Raw genomic sequence first — 8,538 nt, 5'->3', positions numbered from 1 at the left:
GGCTGAGGTGGGAGGATCGCTTGAGCCTGGGAGGCGGAGGTTTCATTGGGCCAAATTTGCGCCACTGCACTCCAGCCTGGGTGACACAGTGAGACCCTGTCACACACACACACACACACACACACACACACACACACACACACACAGAGAGAGAACTGAGTGGTTTAAACTGTATAATTTCAACACTTTGGGAAGCTGAGGCAGGGAGGATCCCTGGAACTCAGGAGTTCTATGAGACCCCATCTGTACAAAAAATAAAAATAAAAAATTAGCTGAGCGTGATGGCCTGGGCCTGTAATCCCTGCTACTTGGGAGGCTGAGGCAGGAGAATCGCTTGAACCTGGAAGGCAGAGGTTACAGTGAGCTGAGATCATACTCCAGCCTGGGTGACAGGGTGGGACTCCATCAAAAAAAAAAAAAAAAAAAGACACTCTTCTGTGTGTTTTTTTTTCCTGAAACTTTTAAATTTTAGCTTCTATGTTTAAGTGTAAATTCTATTTTATATAACTTTTTTGTTATATATATAGCCACATTTCAATTGTTATATGTTACAAAATACTCCAATTGATTTTTCAACCTGTACTTTTTGCCTTTACCCACACACAGCCAGTCCAAAGAATACATATTTATATAACTTTTTTGTTTTGGTGTGAGGTTGGGATTAATGTTAATTTCTTTCCCCTATGGTTGTTTCTGAACCATTTGTTGCAAAGACTTTCCTTTCCATGTTGAATTGTTTTGGTGCCTTTGGTGAAAATCAAATAACTGTGTATTTGTGGGCCCAAATTATGTTTTTGTTCATTTTTGCTTTTCAATTAAAAATTTCAAATAGGCCAGACATGGTGGCTCACTCTTGCGATCCCAACACTTTCGGTGGCCAAAGCAGGCAGATCACTTGAGCTCACAAGTTGAAGACCAGCCTGGGCAGTATAGCAAAACCCATCTCTACAAAACATAAAAAATTGGCCGGGCATGGTAGTGTGCACCTGTGGTCCCAGATACTCGGGTTACCTGGGAGGCTGATGTGGGAGGATCGCTTGAGACTGGGAGGCAGAGATTGCAGTGAGCCAAGATGGTGCCACTGCACTCCAGCCTGGGTGACAGAGTGAGACCCTGTCACAAACAAACAAACAAACAAAATATAAAAATAAAATAAACCGCCGTAACAAAGAGACCTCAAATACCATAGCTTAAATTAGAAATTAAATAAAAGTTATTTATCCCTTAAAAAAATTCAAATAGGCCAGGCATAGTGGCCGCCCTGTGCAATCCCAGTGCTTTGGTAGGCTGAGGCTGGAGAATCACTTGAGGCCAGGAGTTGGAGACCAGCCTGGGCAACATAGCAAGACCCCATCTCTACAAGAAAAGGAGAAAAAGTTAGCTGGGCATGCTGATGCATTCTTGTAGTCCCAGCTAGTTGGGAGGCAGAGGCAGAAGGATTGCTTAAGCCCAGGAGTCTAAGGCTGCAGTGAGCTGTAATCGCACCACTGCCCTGCAACCTGGGTGACAGAGTGAGGCCATGTCTCCAAAATAAATAAATAAATAAATAAATAAATAAATAAATAAATTAATGTTTAAAAAGATTTTTAATATACCAGTCACATGGATGTTAGTATAATGAACAACTATAAACGACCAATATTTCACAATCAGTAAAATCTTGTGAATTTAGCTTTACATGTATATTTTTTGTTGAAATGTTTAAAAATAAATATAATCATTATATAATTTCATCCCTAAATATTTCAGTATAGCATCTTTAAAAATGATATAGGCAGGGTGCCTTGGCTTACACCTGTAATCCCAGCACTTTGGAAGGCTGAGGTGGGCGGATCACTTGAGGTCAGGAGTTGTAGACCAGCCTGGCCAATGTGGTGAAACCCTGTCTCTACTAAAAATACAAAAGTTAGCCACGTGTGGTGGCACACGCTGGAATCCCAGCTACTTGGGAGGCTGAGACAGGAGGATCACTTAAACCTGGGAGGTAGAGGTTGCAGTGAGCTGAGATCATGCCACTGTACTCCAGCCTGGGGACAGAGTGAGACTCCATCTCAATAATAATAATAATAATAATAATAAGAAGAAGAAGAAGAAGATACCTTTTCCTACACGGCCACATTTCAATTATCATATGTTACAAAATAACCACTCCAATTGATTTTTTAACCTGCACTTTTTGCCTTTGCCCACACACAGCCAGTCCAAAGAATACAGAGTACAGTGCAACCACTGGAAAGGAGAGAGTTGCAGAGTCAGAGAGTAGCTCAGAGACACAGCATAGCTAAGTGAATGTGGACGTTCCCTTGAACACAAACACGTAGAAACCAATTAGTTGGCTGATTTTCTTGAATACAGGTGAATGTAGGGTTTATAAAAGAAAAAGAGGAGAAAGGAGAGAAGCACCACAGCTCATCTTGAAACAGGGAGTCTTTTTTCTCCTGTGGGTAAGTTGCTTGGCTAGAGTTTGTCACAAGTTTATGTCTGGGGACTGCCCAGAATGGGCTGGTTGAGCTCGTTGGGAAATGATTTAATTGTTTATAATTTCCCCAAAAATACTTAACTCTGCAGTGCTTGCAAAGTGAAGGTTGTATCTGCACCATTTTTTATCATTATAATTATTCACAAATTAACATAACCTTTTGATTTTCGCTCAAGTGTACAACCAAAGCTACAGAACAGAATTCAGCAGTTTCTTTTATTTCTCAAACACAAAGCAATTTCCAGTTGTTTAAGGGTGGTAATATAGTTTGTATTTATGTCCTTATCAAAATGCACGTTGAAATGTAATTCCCAATATTGGAGGTGGGGTCTGGTGGGAGGTTATTGGATCATGAGGACGGATTTCTGATGGATGGTTTAGCACCGTGGCCTTGGTGCTGTCCTCCCAATTATGAGTTCTCCCCGATATGGTTTTTAAAAGTGTGTGGCACCTCCCCTCTCGCTCTCTCTTGCTCCCACTTTCGCCATGTGATGTGCCTGCTCCCTCTTTGTCTTTTGCCGTGATTGGAAACTTCCTGAATCCTCACCAGAAGCAGATGCTGGCGGAATGCTTCCTGCACAGGCTGCAGAGCCATGAGCCAATGAAGCCTCTTTTCTTATCAATTACCCAGCCTCAGGTATTTCTTTATAGCAATGCAAGAACAGCCTAGCACAGGGAGTATTCAGAAATACAAATTAGTTTAGCATATTGATCTTGTACCTTGCAACCTTGCTAAAGTCACCACACACACACATAATATGCGTTCTAGTAGCTCCTTGTAGATTCCATTGGAATCTGTTAGCTCTAGTATTATTAGTTCTAGTAGCTCTTCATAGATTCCATTGGATTTTCTCAATAGATATCATGTCCTTGTGAATAATGACAGTTTTACTTCTTTCTAACCTAGATGCCTTTAATTTCTTTTTCTCACTTATCGCACTGGCTAGAACCTCTAGTGCTATGTTGACTGGAAGTGGCGAGAGTCAGCATCCCTGGCTGGCCCCTGATCTTGGGGAAAAGCGCCCTGTGTTTCACCATTGAGTGTGATGTTAGCTGTAGGATTTTCATTAATGCCCCTTATTGGGTTGAGAAAGTTCACTGCTGTTTCTCGTTACCTGAGAGCTTTTATCACGGATGGATGTTCGATTTTGTCAAATGCTGCTTTGCGACTGCTGGGATGATCCTATGGCTTTTCTTAGTCTGTTAATACGGTGAATGTCATTGATTGATTTTTCAAATGTTGGACTGACCTTGGTCAGTAGCTGAGATCACGTACGTTATCTGTTTGTTTCTTTTTTCGGTGCCTGCGTCTCCCCTGGGGTGGAGGGCAGGGAGCTTGCTTGATTTGGTCCCGCTGTGCCCCTGGAATGCTGGCGAGAGTGCTGCTCAGTGCCAGCTCCAGGCAGAGCCAGGGCAACGCCTTTATCAGCTGATGAATGACTCCGGAGGGACAGGGACGGACGGACGCAGCGCAGCGCTCGCCACAGTCGCAGGTGGCCTCCGTGCTTCTAAAGCCATGAGCGTTTTCAGTTCCCACTTTTGTCAGTTCCCTGAAGCCTCAACAGAGTGGACCTGAACTATGACACCTCCTCCAGTTCCCTCCCGCCTCCTGAGCCTCAGTCTGACTCTCCTCTTCCTCTACCTTTCTTTTGTTTATTTTATTTATTTATTTATTTATTGAGACAGAGTCTCACTCTGTTGCCCAGGCTGGAGTGCAGTGGTGCCATCTGGGCTCCCTGCAAGCTCTGCCTCCTGGGTTTATGCCATTCTTCTGCCTCGGCCTCCCGAGTAGCTGGGACTACAGGCACCTGCCACCATGCCCAGCTAATTTTTTTGTATTTTTAGTAGAGATGGGGTTTCACCGTGTTAGCCACGATGGTCTCCATCTCCTGACGTCATGATCTGCCCGCCTTGGCCTCCCAAAGTGCTGGGATTACAGGCGTGAGCCATCGCACGTGGCCTACCTTTCTTAAATGTTGGAATTCTACAGACACGGGCCTGACCTCTGTTCTCATGCGTGCTCTCTCCCTGGGCGGCATCGTCCACCACCATGGCTGCAAAGACTATCCGTGTCTCCCCCTGTTATCCCTAGCTCCCGTCTCTCACTTGACCTCCTTCCTCCCTTCCTCCCTCCCTACCTTCCTTCTTTATTTCTTCCTTTCCCTCACATATTATTTGTCTGTATGTGTGGTGAGAACACTTAAAATCTACTCTCTTAGCAATTTTCAAGAATACAGTATTTTTATTATACTCACCATGTTGCACAACAGATCCCTCTTGAATCTTTTCTTCCTGTCTAACTGAAATTCTGTATCCTGACCATCTTCCTTTATCCACCCCTCCCCACCACCCAGCCTCTGGCAACCACCATTCTATTCTCTGCTTCTGTGAGTTACACTTTTTAGTCTCCACGTAAGAGTGAGGTCATGCGGTATGTCACTTAACATGTCCCCCAGGCTCGTCCATGTTGTCACTAGTGACAGGACTATCTTCTTTTTAAGGCTGAGTGGTGCTCTGTTGTGCACATCCCCTACATTGTCTCCACCCACTCCTTCTCTGATGGCCGCTTGCTTTGCTCACGTATCTGGGCTATTGTGAATAGTGCTGCAGTCAATATGGCGGCACAGACATCATATCCTCGGCAAACCGAGGATATGATATGGATACTTCCTCTGTCATCTCCACTCCAATTTCTCCAGGCCCTGAAGCTCCAGCTCCATGCCCGAACTCATGGCCTCCCATTCCTCAAGCAGCTTCTCCCAAATGTCCCCTCCCTCAGAAATGGTGCCAGCGCATCCCTGCTGTTCAACCCCCATGCCCACCATAAACCCCAGACAGTTCCGCTGCCACCGTCTCCTCTGTCTGCCACACCCTCTCGTCAGGTCTCCCATGCCCCCTTATGCTACCACATTGGGCATGAAAACTTCCTTTTCTTTTTTCTCTTTCTTTCTTTTCCTTTGAGACAGGGTCTTGCTCTGTCTCCCAGGCTGGAGTGCAGTCATGCAATCACAGCTCAGTGCAGCATCAACCTCCTGGACTTAAGCAATCCTCCCACCTCAGCCTCTGGAGTAGCTGTGCCTGGGGACAAAGATTCCTGGCCTCAGCCCACTCTCAGATTCATGGGGAGACAGAACTGAGACTGAGAGCTGGTTCCTCTCCCTCTCTCGTGAGGACACAGTGAGATGGCAGCTGGGCATAAATCAGGAAGAGGATCCCTACCAAGAACTCCACTGTGCTGCACCCCGATCTAGACTTCCAGCCTGCAAAATTGTGAGAAATTAGTGTTCATTGTTTCAGCCGCCCAGCGCATGGTATTGTGTTATAGCAACCTGAACCAAGACAAGGGCTCTCAGCTGGGGAGACAGAAACTGATCTGGAGCCTGCACTCCACCCCGGGGAGGGGAAGATGGCTGTGGACCTGGACAGGGGGCCAGGACAGAGGCAGCGCCTGGGCTGCGGTGACCCTTGCTTGCCGCTTCTGCTCAGGGGCAGTGGGACAGGATTGCAGAAGGTTCCAGAATGCATGTTGGGCGAGCGGTAGTCCCTGCAGAGTTTGGGGTAACATGCACAGAGGAAGAAGTGGTGGAAAAGCAGTAACAGGATGGCTTTAGGGCAGGGAGCTGTTGGAAAGTGGCAGACAGTGGGCAGTGGCACGAGATGGTCCAGCGCGGCGCCCCCTGACATGGGAGTGCCATCATGCACTGCACAGCGACCTTCCAGGCAAGGAGGGACACATGCAAGACAGTGGTCCATGATCATGACGGAGCTGAACAACTCCTATGGCCTCGTGATGTCATAGCCGTACTGTCGTAGAACAGAGGTCACTTGGAGTGACGGGCTATGCCAACCAGCCTAGGGGTGCAGGAAGTACACCGTCTAGGCTGGTGTGAGGGCAGTCTGTGATGTTCACGCCAGGAACCACCTAACGACCATTTCTCGGACTCGGACTGCATCCTTGTTAAGGGGCCCGTGACTGTATGCCTTGGGAAGCCACACGTGACTGCTGTCCCGCCCTGCACTGACTGCCCAGCGAGCGCTCAGAATTCATTAGATATGGGGTGGACAGAGGAGGAAGACAGCACCAGCGCCCAGACAACAACAGCCTTTGGAATCACCATTTCCTGAACCAAGGGACCTCCCCAGCCACCCACACCAAAGCCTAAAATCTCATACCTCCTCTCTCTAAGGCTTGGGTCTGCAGGCTTTCTCTGCAAGGGCCACGTACAGAAACTTTTCGGTTTTGTCGGAAGGACCCACGTCTGCCCTTTTAGTGCCAAAGCCAGCAAAGGTGACACATAACGAGAGGGAGAGGCTGTGTGCCAATGGAACTTCACTCACAGACACCAACATTTGAATTTCATCTAATTTTCACATGTCATGAAATATTATTCTTTTAATCTTTTTAAGCAGTAAAAAGTGTAAAAAATGTTCTTAGCTCACTGGGCAGTAGAAAAATAGCTTGTAAGCTGGATTTGGCTGGAGGGTAGTTTGCTGACCAAGGGAAAGGGAAAAAAACCAAACTTGCTCCAACCCGCCTCTCCCTCCAGTCCCATGCAGTCCCACCTTCCTTTTTTTTTTTTTTGTAACCACACCATTATCCCCACCATTAATTTTTCTCACTTTTGACTTGGTTTTCTATTACATAGGCCACTGTTCTCTCCATTGAAACTCCACCATTACCATGTGCTCAATTCCCAAACACATTTGGGTCTCTTTGTGGGTTCTGTGGATTCAGTTCCACTCCATTGATCTTGGTTCTTCCTGCCCCGGAACCAAAGTTATTACAGTTAGTAATACATGGAGGCTTGTCTTTGTGCAGATTTCTTTGTACTGGGATTTTCAGAAGACTTTCCTAGCCCTGGAAGGCTGGTTTAAAAGAAAGGTTTCTTTCCTGTCTGTAGTTCCTCCCAAACTGCCCTCTAGAAGGTGAACCCCTTGTGCTCCCACAAGCAGGGTGCTAGGTCCCCAGTTTCTTGACCTTGGTGGGTTCTATAAATCATTGCAACGTTGGCAATTGGCTAAGCAAGAAATGTCTTACCACTGTTTTAATTGAGTATATTTTTTATACATCCACTTATTTTGTTCTGTGAATTGCCTGTTCATATCCTTTGCTATTTTCCCCCATGCAGGTTTTAATGGTTTAACCAATTTTTAGGAGTTCTTTACCTGTATTTAATATGTAAATATAAATATTTACTTATTCCAGACATTTGTTATATTTTATATGTAATGTGTATATTATCTCCTAATCATTATATGTGTTGCAAATATTTTCACTGAGGTTGTCCCTTAATTTTTTTTTGAGATAGGGTCTCGCTCTGTCACCCAGGCTGGAGTGCAGTGGTGTGATCTCTGCTCACTGCAACCTCTGTCTCCCAGGTTCAAGAGATTCTCCTGCCTCAGCCTCCTGAGTAGCTGGGACTACAGGTGCCCACCACCACACCCAGCTAATTTTTGTATTTTTAGTAGAGACAGGTTTCGCCATATTCGCTGTCTGGTCTTGAACTCCTGACCTCAGGTGATCTGCCCACCTTGGCCTCCCAAAGTGCTGGGATTACAGGTGTGAGCCACTGCGCCTGGACGTCCCTTAATTTTTAACAGTGATAAAGTTAAACTGTAACACCTGGTTTGTCACTGTCTTCTGCCCTTGGCTGTAAGCTTATGACCTGCTGCTCACCTGTCTGCTCACCACTGCACCCCGAGAGCCTGTCTGTCCTTCCTCGTGGCTGCCACAAAAGCCACAGGCCGTGACCAAGGTTTAGATGGGCTACTTGGTGCAATTTCACAGGAATGTCAAGTGATGGACAAGACCATGCAGGGAACCCGGCAGGGGCAGCAGATCCTTCATTCCTTCCTTAGGATTCCTAGGGTGTTGATTCTGGGGCATCACTGCTGTGCCCGCCTCCATGGGTGTCTGTAGGAGCTCCACCTCCTGTCTGTCTCTTTCTGAAGCTGCAGCCCACCCTTCTGAGAGGACACAGCCTCTTCAGTGCTCTGGACAAGTCTATGGGACTTCATTGAGTAAGGGGGGGTTGGGGTTTATTATTAGAGATGGGGTC

This window comes from Papio anubis, chromosome 5, assembly GCF_008728515.1.
Source record: "Papio anubis isolate 15944 chromosome 5, Panubis1.0, whole genome shotgun sequence".
Classification (NCBI taxonomy): domain Eukaryota; kingdom Metazoa; phylum Chordata; class Mammalia; order Primates; family Cercopithecidae; genus Papio; species Papio anubis.
This window is presented reverse-complemented; position numbering follows the sequence as displayed.